This window comes from Cherax quadricarinatus, chromosome 87 (genome assembly GCF_038502225.1).
Source record: "Cherax quadricarinatus isolate ZL_2023a chromosome 87, ASM3850222v1, whole genome shotgun sequence".
In the NCBI taxonomy this organism is placed as follows: Eukaryota; Metazoa; Arthropoda; class Malacostraca; order Decapoda; family Parastacidae; genus Cherax; species Cherax quadricarinatus.
In genome coordinates this window covers 6,805,100-6,817,557 of record NC_091378.1, presented here as the reverse complement: position 1 = coordinate 6,817,557, position 12,458 = coordinate 6,805,100, and positions in this window count along the sequence as shown.

Here is a 12,458-nt window from a genome sequence, read left to right as displayed (position 1 = left end):
AACACACACACACACACCAAGACTGATATACACACACACACACACACACACACACACACACACACACACACACACACACACACACACCAAGACTGATAAACACACACGCACACACACACACACACACACACACCAAGACTGATAAACTCACACACACACACACACCAAGACTGATAAACTCACACACACACACACACCAAGACTGATAAACACACACACACACACACCAAGACTGATAAACACACACACACACACACACACACACACACACACACACACACACACACACACACCAAGACTGATAAACACACACACACACCAAGACTGATAAACACACACACACACACACACACACCAAGACTGATAAACAAACACACACACACACACACACCAAGACTGATAAACACACACTCACACACACACCAAGACTGATAAACACACACACACACACACACACACACACACACATACAAACACACACACACACACACACATACACACACACACACACACACACACACACACACACACACACACACACACACACACACACACACCAAGACTGATACACACACACACACACCAAGACTGATACACACACACACACACACACCAAGACTGATAAACACACACACACACACACACACACACACACCAAGACTGATAAACACACACACACACACACACACACCAAGACTGATACATACACACACACACACACACACACACACACACACACACACACACACACACACACCAAGACTGATAAACACACACACACAAAAACTTAATGCTCCTCATCAGCGTGTGGTGCAGCCATAACAACGAGTATATGTTTGTGGCACATTGTAAGTGCTGCGGGAAAGACGGTCTGGGACCACTCTAGGGTCCTCATTGCCTCGTTAGGGAGGTTTGGGACCACACCAGACCTCACTATGTCGTTAACAAGGTCTGGGACCACACAGGGTCCTCAGTACCTCATTAGGGAGGACTGGATCACACCAGGGTCCTCGTTACCTTGTTAGGGAGGTCTGGGACCACTCCAGGGTCCTCACTAGCTCGTTAGAGAGGTCTGGGACCACTTCATTACCTCGTTAGGGAGAGTGAAAGAGAGAGTACCACACTACACCACTATGCGTTGGTTAATGGTGGTGTATCAACCAACACCCTGGTTAATGGTGGTGCCTCACCCATCACCCTGGTTAATGGTGGTGCATCACCCAGCACCCTGGTTAATGGTGGTGTATCACCCAACACCCTGGTTAATGGTGGTGTATCACCCAACACTGGTTAATGGTGGTGCATCACCCAACACCCTGGTTAATGGTGGTGCATCACCCAGCACCCTGGCTAATGGTGGTGTATCACCCAACACCCTGGTTAATGGTGGTGTATCACCCAACACTGGTTAATGGTGGTGCATCACCCAACACCCTGGTTAATGGTGGTGCATCACCCAACACCCTGGTTAATGGTGGTGCATCACCCAGCACCCTGGTTAATGGTGGTGCATCACCCAGCACCCTGGCTAATGGTGGTGTATCACCCAACACCCTGGTTAATGGTGGTGTATCACCCAACACTGGTTAATGGTGGTGCATCACCCAACACCCTGGTTAATGGTGGTGTATCACCCAACACCCTGGTTAATGGTGGTGTATCACCCAACACTGGTTAATGGTGGTGCATCACCCAACACCCTGGTTAATGGTGGTGCATCACCCAACACCCTGGTTAATGGTGGTGTATCACCCAACACTGGTTAATGGTGGTGCATCACCCAACACCCTGGTTAATGGTGGTGCATCACCCAACACCCTGGTTAATGGTGGTGCATCACCCAACACCCTGGTTAATGGTGGTGTATCACCCAACACCCTGGTTAATGGTGGTGTATCACCCAACACTCGTTAATGGTGGTGTATCACCCAACACCCTGGTTAATGGTGGTGTATCACCCAACACCCTGGTTAATGGTGGTGTATCACCCAACACCCTGGTTAATGGTGGTGTATCACCCAACACCCTGGTTAATGGTGGTGTATCACCCAACACTGGTTAATGGTGGTGTATCACCCAACACCCTGGTTAATGGTGGTGTATCACCCAACACTCTGGTTAATGGTGGTGTATCACCCAACACCATGGTTAATGGTGTATCACCCAACACCCTGGTTAATGGTGTATCACCCAACACCCTGGTTAATGGTGATGTATCACCCAACACTCTGGTTAATGGTGGTGTATCACCCAACACCATGGTTAATGGTGTATCACCCAACACCCTGGTTAATGGTGTATCACCCAACACCCTGGTTAATGGTGGTGTATCACCCAACACCCTGGTTAATGGTGGTGTATCACCCAACACCCTGGTTAATGGTGGTGTATCACGCAACACCCTGGTTAATGGTGGTGTATCACCCAACACTCTGGCTAATGGTGGTGTATCACCCAACACTCTGGTTAATGGTGGTGTATCACCCAACACTCTGGTTAATGCTGGTGTATCACCCAACGCTCTGGTTAATGGTGGTGTATCACCTAACACCCTGGTTAATGGTGGTGTATCACCTAACACCCTGGTTAAGGGTGGTGTATCACCCAACACTGGTTAATGGTGGTGTATCACCCAACACCCTGGTTAATGGTGGTGTATCACCCAACACCCTGGTTAATGGTGGTGTATCACCCAACACCCTGGTTAATGGTGGTGTATCACCCAACACCCTGGTTAATGGTGGTGTATCACCCAACACTCTGGTTAATGGTGGTGTATCACCCAACACTCTGGTTAATGGTGGTGTATCACCCAACACTCTGGTTAATGGTGGTGTATCACCCAACACCCTGGTTAATGATGGTGTATCACCCAACACCCTGGTTAATGGTGGTGTATCACCCAACACTCTGGTTAATGGTTGTGTATCACCCAACACTCTGGTTAATGGTTGTGTATCACCCAACACTCTGGTTAATGGTGGTGTATCACCCAACACTCTGGTTAATGGTGGTGTATCACCCAACACCCTGGTTAACGGTGGTGTATCACCCAACACCCTGGTTAATTGTGGTGTATCACCCAACACTGGTTAATGGTGGTGTATCACCCAACACCCTGGTTAATGGTGGTGTATCACCCAACACTCTGGTTAATGGTGGTGTATCACCCAACACTCTGGTTAATGGTGGTGTATCACCCAACTCTGGTTAATGGTGGTGTATCACCCAACACTCTTGTTAATGGTGGTGTATCACCCAACACTGGTTAATGGTGGTGTATCACCCAACACTGGTTAATGGTGGTGTATCACCCAACACTCTGGTTAATGGTGGTGTATCACCCAACACTTTGGTTACTACTACTGACAGGTCACTTAAGTTCACCCTCTGTTCAGGGACAGTATTATCTTCTGTTTCAATCTTCCTAGATACATCTCTTGTTATATATATATAATGTGCAAAGCAACGACACGAGTTGAATGATAAGTCGAGCCTCTCGTGTTGCCATTAGCATATAATCAGAAGCTTGCAATCTTATTGAAATGATTAGGAAGTCGAGATAGATTCGTTCAGTTGAACGTTCTAGCCTGAGCTAGGGCATTTCTGCAACATTGCAAGCTCCTGATGTATTGATTGCAACACGAAAGGCCTAGAGCTCTCATTCAACTCCCCCTGTGTTTGTTTTGCATCCTGTACCGCTTTCTCGTGATTGTTGCTTAGCATACAGTATCCCCAGCTACACTCTAACCCGACAGGATATACACTCAGAAAGGTATATGTCTTTCAGCGTAAGTATACTGAGATTAAAGTATCTTCGTCTGTTGTTGTAAAGGTTATGGAAAGCCTTGATGACCCTCGTGTAGTCGATAGGATTTAAACCTTATTAAGCTGTCAACCACAAAAGTTCACCATAGGCTGCCTTTACATAATCGGCACAAAGAAAGAAATTTATGATGACGTTACTGTCCGACTTGGAACATTAAATAGTCACACTGCAGCACGAAGGGAAGGGAGCCAGTATGTATACGAGAGGAAGGCGGACCGGAGAACGAAGGTGATAGTGGAATAAAGGTAGGAGGTAGTGGATGTAGTAGTAATAATAGTAGTAGTAGTTAGCATTAGTAGTAGTAATAGTAATAGTAGTAGTAATAGTGGAAGTAGTAATAATAGTAGTAGGTAGGAGTTAGTAGTAATAGTAAGAGAGGAGATCCATCATTCTTCATAAATAAATTTACTCTCCCCCAAAATTTATTTTGCTTGCCAAAATTCTTCAGGTTTCTTTTCTTAAGAAGATTCGTCAGGCTGTTCTGGACAGTGGCAATCATTCTATTATACCTTCATCCTTCCAGGCAGTGTTCTGGACAACACCAATAATTCTGTCATGTCCCCTTCTTTTTAGACAATGTTCTGGACAGTGGCAATCATTCTATCATACCTTCATTCTTCCAAAGAATATATTGGAGATTGATAATCATTCTGTTACATTCATTTCAGTGTTTCATTCCACTCTGGACACTGAAGACACTGGTACATCTCATCTTCCACTGTTCCGTTGGTCAGTATCCCTATCCTTCATCCTCCATTGTTCCTTGGTCAGTATCCCTATCCTTCATCCTCCATTGTTCCTTGGTCAGTATCCCTATCCTTCATCATCCATTGTTCCTTGGTCAGTATCCCTATCCTTCATCATCCATTGTTCCTTGGTCAGTATCCCTATCCTTCATCCTCCATTGTTCCTTGGTCAGTATCCCTATCCTTCATCCTCCACTATCCCCTTGATCAGTATTCCTTCATCCCTATCCTTCATCCTCCATTGTTCCTTGGTCAGTATCCCTATCCTTCATCCTCCACTATCCCCTTGATCAGTATTCCTTCCCACCATCTTTCAATGGTTAATATCGTCACTGTGATAATCCTCAGCCCTAACTGTATGGCATCTTGAAGAGTGTATTACCATCTGCTATTGCTGCTGCTGGTATCTCATACCACTGTATATACGCAATAATGTACCATTGTATATACGCATTAATATAAGATACCAGTGTATATACGCAATAATATAAGATACCAGTGTATATACGCAATAATATAAGGTACCAGTGTATATACGCAATAATATAAGATACCAGTGTATATACGCAATAAGGTAAGATACCAGTGTATATACGCAATAATATAAGATACCAGTGTATATACGCAATAATGTAAGATACCAGTGTATATACGCAATAATATAAGATACCAGTGTATATACGCAATGATATAAGATACCAGTGTATATACGCAATAATATAAGATACCAGTGTATATACGCAATAATATAAGATACCAGTGTATATACGCAATAATATAAAATATTCTTTGTATATACACTATATCATAAAATATTCTCACTGTATATACTCAGTATAAAATATTCTTTGCATTTATACGCTTAAATGTTATTTAAATGGCTTCGTTAAATATTAAATCATCTTAATGGCCTTCATTCAGTCGATAGTCTCCAAACCTAGCAAACTAATTTCAACTCCCTCTTAATTATGCTTCCTGTCTAAGTGGACTCCTCTTAATGACCACTTAATTATGCGCTCTGCTAAATTACCGTCCCAGGAGCTAATTTCTTCCCCTTTAAATTCACTTGTTAAAGGCAGGCTGAGGGCGCTTGGTCTCCGGGTGGAATGAATCGAAGGGTTCTTGGTCCGAGGAATTGGAGCTCCCTTGGTTGGGGGCCAGACCTGATTGATGGCCCCTGTGGGTTTAGCGCTCCCTTTCTCTTCCCCCCTGTCCCTGGAAATAAGAGAAAAATGGAAGTTATTATACTGTTGCTGGAACAATTATTAACACAGTTATTATTAATTTATTTTTCATTTTTATTTTTATTATTTTTACTTTTAGTTTTATTTATTTATTTTTTTCATTTTTATTTTTATTATTTTTACTTTTAGTTTTATTTATTTTATTATTTTTAGTATTTTTACTTTGTTTTATTTATTTTTTTCATTTTTATTTTTATTATTTTTACTTTTAGTTTTATTTATTTATTTTTTCATTTTTTTATTATTTTTTTTTTCAGTTTTATTTTTTTTTTACTTTATTTTCTTTTTTCTTTTCATCATTTTTAGTTATTTTTGTTTTCGTTTAAATTTTAATTTTTATTAATTTTGCGTTTATTCTCATTTATTATTTACGTCGCCTTTACTCTTACTAAACATTAGGAAATTACTAATTAACAGTTAGCAATTCAGGGACAATTAGTTAGTTAATTAAGAATATGCAAACACAGAGATTATTACTGACCCCTTCCCCCCCCCCCCCCGGTCCTCCCTCTGCTGGTACATAGGCAACGTCTGACTAGTTGTGTGTGTTTTGTGATCTGCAGACGGAGAGTCGAGCCCGCATCTCTGAAGTCATGATGTGCGAGTACTGCAGGTTCAGTCCTCCAACCCAAAAGGATTACTCAGCACTACCTGCTGCAGGATTACTCAGCACTAACTGCTGCAGGATTACTCAGTACTAACTGCTGCAGGATTACTCAGTACTAACTGCTGCAGGATTACTCAGCACTAACTGCTGCAGGATTACTCGGCAATACCTGCTGCAGTATTAGCATTACCTGCTGCAGGATTACTCGGTACTAACTGCTGCAGGATTACTCAGCACTAACTGCTGCAGGATTACTTAGCACTACCTGCTGCAGGATTACTCGGTACTAACTGCTGCAGGATTACTCAGCACTAACTGCTGCAGGATTACTCGGCAATACCTGCTGCAGTATTATTTAGCATTACCTGCTGCAGGATTACTCGGTACTAACTGCTGCAGGATTACTTAGCACTACCTGCTGCAGGATTACTCGGTACTAAGTGCTGCAAGATTATTCAGCACTAACTGCTGCAGGATTACTCGGCACTACCTGCTGCAGGATTACTCAGCACTCCCTGCTGAAGGATTACTTAGCACTACCTGCTGCAGGATTACTCAGCACTAACTGCTGCAGGATTACTCAGCACTAACTGCTGCAGGATTACTCAGCACTAACTGCTGCAGGATTACTCGGCAATACCTGCTGCAGTATTACTTAGCATTACCTGCTGCAGGATTACTCGGTACTAACTGCTGCAGGATTACTTAGCACTACCTGCTGCAGGATTACTCGGTACTAAGTGCTGCAGGATTACTCAGCACTAACTGCTGCAGGATTACTCGGCACTACCTGCTGCAGGATTACTCAGCACTCCCTGCTGAAGGATTACTTAGCACTACCTGCTGCAGGATTACTCAGCACTAACTGATGCAGGATTACTCAGCACTAACTGCTGCAGGATTACTCAGTACTAACTGCTGCAGGATTACTCGGCAATACCTGCTGCAGTATTAACATTACCTGCTGCAGGATTACTCGGTACTAACTGCTGCAGGATTACTTAGCACTACCTGCTGCAGGATTACTCGGTACTAACTGCTGCAGGATTACTCAGCACTAACTGCTGCAGGATTACTTAGCACTACCTGCTGCAGGATTACTCGGCACTACTTGCTGCAGGATTACTCAGCACTCCCTGCTAGACAGATCCTCAACATTAACTCTTCTGGAGAATTTACGCTAATTCCAGTGCGTTGCATGGTGTTGCAGTTCATATATCAGCAACAAAGCCCCGTCTGCAACACCACATTACCCAGAGGACAAACTGCTGAGGATTTGTGCTTGCAAAACTCTGAGGCAATTACTCAGTTGTTTCGTGTACTCAGGACTGCCATCATTAGGTACGTTGGCTTGCGTACCTAGAAATCTGCCCTGTTATATTTTACACCGTTGCTCGTGACTTGCGAAATCGTAATAACACGATTGTAAACTAGCCACGGAACGGGTGGAATTTGAACCCGTGGTCTCTTGAGTTTTACGACGCATTAGTCATGGGTTGCTTAAATTAATATCTTAGGCTAGGTTAGGTTACCTTACGTTCGGTTATGCTACATTGGGCTGGGTTAGACTGTTAGATTTGGTTAAACTAGTTTAAGTTAGGTTATATCGGAATAGGTTAAATTAGATACAAAAGATGAGGTAATCAGTCCCTCAGCCTTAGAGTTAGTGTTCACAGCATCGTGGCGGAGGAGAATCTGGAGCAAAGGCAAGAAAACTGGCGGTTATATAGGCGTCAGTGGATAAGGACGTGTAGCAGACGAGGGCAAAGTCACTGGTAGGCGGGATTCCCCAGTGGAAGTAGGTCCTACCCAAAGGGATGGGTTAGTTGTAGCAGCCGTGAAGAAGGTCTTGTAGATGTCCTTTGAACCAAGAATCCATGATGTTGCAGTGTCTGACAAGTTGTGCAAGAAAGGTATAAAATACCGACACTATGAAAGTTTAGACACAAGTCCAACATCTGGATATCTTCATTGTAGACGTTTCGCCATCCAGTGGCTTTATCAATACAGATTCTAGCACATAATTAGAAGACAGTAGAACTATATACAAAAGATGAGGTAATCAGTCCCTCAGCCTTGGAGTTAGTGTTCACAGCATCGTGGTGGAGGAGAGTCTGGAGCAAAGGCAAGAAGACCAGTACCGCTTTACCACATTTAATAGTTCATGAAAATTCCATTTTTGGTAAAGAAACGGTAAGTTGACTGCTTTTGGTTCAGACACATTGCCGTTTTAAGTTGTGCTTCCAAGGAGACGTTGTATGTTGCTCCTGCGTGAAAGGTATTCAGTTCCCTCGGGTGAGGAGACTGGAGCATCTAGCAATCCTGCAACCATAGAATACAAAGTAATGACACTGAGATTTCCATTTGAATTACGTAGCCTCTGCCAGATGCTATTGTTAAACTAGTCCATCCCAAAGTTTGGATCCTTCAAGGAAAGGTTAATATTCTCTCTAGGATCCCCGTAAGACATAGCCCAATGTTACAACATTAACCAAGACACACAACATCCACCCAAACACACACAACATCCACCCATAAAATTGACTGAACCCATCTGCACACTTTCCTTTCTCCTCTCAACTTATAATTAACAAATTTTAAACCACAGAAACAGCAGTTCCTCAGCAGCTTGTCTTATCGTTATGTAATACATGATGGTCTTATTCTCTGCAGGTAAGATGGCGTGAGAGCTGAGACAAGCAGTGAAGCATTGAAGGTAAGATCAAGATTTGTATAAATGGTTTAGAAAACTGACTGGTTCATGACACTTGGGCAGCATTTGAGAAGCTTTCTTGTAGAAACATTTCGCCACCTAGTGGTGAAATGTTTCTTCAATAGAGCTTCCATCGTTCTTCTCTGTTCAGTACAGGGAAGAACGGTGGAAGATAAGGAGTTTGAGGTATTGAATCCCTCAGTTTAGAGTCGATATGTCCAGTCCTAGACTAATTGAAGGACTGAACACATCATCTCAAGGCTCTTCTCTGTATTGGACTGAAGAAGCTACTGGGTGGCGAAACGTTTCCACAACAAAGACTCCCAAGTGATGGCCAAATGTCTCAGTTATCAAGACTAAGATATTTAACGTAAGATAAGGATTATTACCGCAGGTCAATAGCTCCCCCTGAGGTCAGTTGTCGTGATGTCAGTGGTGAGGGAATGTTGTGTGTTGAGCTGGGTGTTACTCTGGGAATGTTAGGTAGTGTTATATGTTGATAGTAGAATCGAGAACGTTTATTTTTCCATCGTGTAGATATTTTATACCGTTTATCTCCTTCATGATGGAGAATTAGAGATATATTTTGGGGGGAATAAGAGGAATGACAAATGTAATAATCTGCAAAGTATTGGGCAATTAAGATATATTTTGGGGGGAATAAGAGGAATGACAAATGTAATAATCTGCAAAGTATTGGGCAATTACGAAGTGGTTTGTAGAAGGACGAGGATAAAACTGAAGAAAATTGAAGAAACAAACCGCACATGGGAGAATAAAACTTAAAATGCCACCATAAGTTTAATTCTATCTGGTGACTATTATTTTAGATGCAGTAGTACGAAATAGGGGCAGTTTTTACATCGTATTATCAAGCTTGATCTTCGTCTGTCAAGACACTGTCTTCTGGTGATTGAGGACTATCCAACATCCACCGCACTTAAGTCCCTAGTGGGCGAAATGTATTGATGTTTTGACGTGGCACATTTCTCTTAGTCAAATGTTTGTTATAATGTTTCAGGTCATTTCAAAACCTTGTTTCATCGATACCATCCTCGGTATACCACCCGCAACAGTCAGCTCATGTCCAAGTACTGTCACATGTATACCATGGTCACCAGTATACCAGCCACAAGTTAGCTAACATACTGTCGTATTATCAGAGAAATACTACCAACCCATCCAATATGACAACCACGACAATTGGTAATAACCCAGGTATCCAGAGGTATACTTCCACCCACCCAGTTTACCTCCCATAATAACCAACACTAGATCCCAATATGCCACCCATTCTCCAATATGCTAATACCCAAGCACTAAGGTATACTACGAAACCCAGTATACCAACCACAAGTCCACTAACACCCTACCATAGTATTATCTAAGACATATTATCATCCCTCCAGTACAACCACAACAGTCAACTAAAGCCCAGGCATTCAAAGGTATATTACCACCCACACACCCAGTTTACCTCGCACAACAGCTGACTTCTGCTTACTGTTAGGTGAACAGAGACAACGGGTGTAGAGAGACACCCATACATCTCTATCTAGCCAAGATTGAACCACAAGTTATCGTCACTTCCCCGAAAGTAAAGAAATTTATGGCCGGCTTCTGAGGTATAAAAAGGGTAAATATTTTTTCATGATTTCGCTTCTGGGTTTTGGGACCATCGTCAGAGCTTGTCCATGGTACTAAAAGTGAGTTTAAAGTAGAAGAAGCGACCCTTCTGCTGCTCGTTGAGTCTCGTTGTCTCTTGTTCTCTCTCTTGTTCTCTCTTGTTCTCTTGTTCTCTCGTTCTCTCTCGTTCTCTCTTGTTCTTTCGTTCTCTCTTGTTCTCTCGTTCTCTCTCTCGTTCACTGTTCTCTCTTGTCCTCTCTCGTCCTCTCTCATTCTCTCTCATTCTCTCTTGTTCTCTCTCTCTCTCTCTCTCTCTCTCTCTCTCTCTCTCTCTCTCTCTCTCTCTCTCTCTCTCTCTCTCTCTCTCTCTCTCTCTCTCTCTCTCTCTCTCTCCTTTTCTCTCCTTTTCTCTCTCTCAAAAGGTTAGGTTAGTGGAAGTGGGGAAGGTGAACAGGCGACCGGGGATTTGGCCGAACTTTGCGCTACCAAGCTGAGAGTTGAATATCAGAGGTTGTACCGGGAGGTTCAGGCAGGAACGGGCTGAACTGCTGGTAAAGCAGGTGTTCAGCTAGTGTTCAACTAAGGAAGGGGGTGTTCAGCTAGTGTTCAACTAAGGGGGGTGAACGAGGATCAACGCAGGGTTGAGCTAGAGTTTGGAGAAGTTTGTAACTTGTGTGAAATAGTTAATTTATGATTTCATCTAGTTTGACGTACTTTATCTCAGATTTCATCTAGTTTCACCTACTTTATCTCAGATTTCATCTAGTTTCACCTACTTTATCTCAGATTTCATCTAGTTTCACCTACTTTATGTAAGACTTCATCTAGTTTCACCTACTTTATCTAAGACTTCATCTAGTTTCACCTACTTTATCTAAGACTTCATCTAGTTTCACCTACTTTATCTAAGACTTTATCTAGTTTCACCTACTTTATGTAAGACTTCATCTAGTTTCACCTACTTTATCTAAGACTTTATCTAGTTTCACCTACTTTATGTAAGACTTCATCTAGTTTCACCTACTTTATCTAAGACTTTATCTAGTTTCACCTACTTTATCTAAGACTTCATCTAGTTTCACCTACTTTATCTAAGACTTCATCTAGTTTCACCTACTTTATCTAAGACTTTATCTAGTTTCACCTACTTTATGTAAGACTTCATCTAGTTTCACCTACTTTATCTCAGATTTCATCTAGTTTCACCTACTTTATCTAAGACTTTATCTAGTTTCACCTACTTTATCTAAGACTTCATCTAGTTTCACCTACTTTATCTCAGATTTCATCTAGTTTCACCTACTTTATCTAAGACTTTATCTAGTTTCACCTACTTTATCTCAGATTTCATCTAGTTTCACCTACTTTATATAATATTTCAATTTGTATTGATTCCTTTACATTAAAAAAATACACAATTCTCTTCTAGCCTTGAAATGTACATTGAAAAAGAGATTACACTTGACATGAGAGATGATCGCATCAACACTCAGTTAATGGAGAGTATCCAGCCCCCCATCAGGTGAACTGAACAATAACTACAATCAGATTACCGAGAAGATTAAGATTTATTGGGACACAGTTCACGGGGGATGTCGAGTTTATGGACTTCATCGAGTATCGCGAAAATTTTTAATTGAATATGTGTACATTTTGACCCGAGAATTAGAAGGCTTTACGCGCACGCACGCGC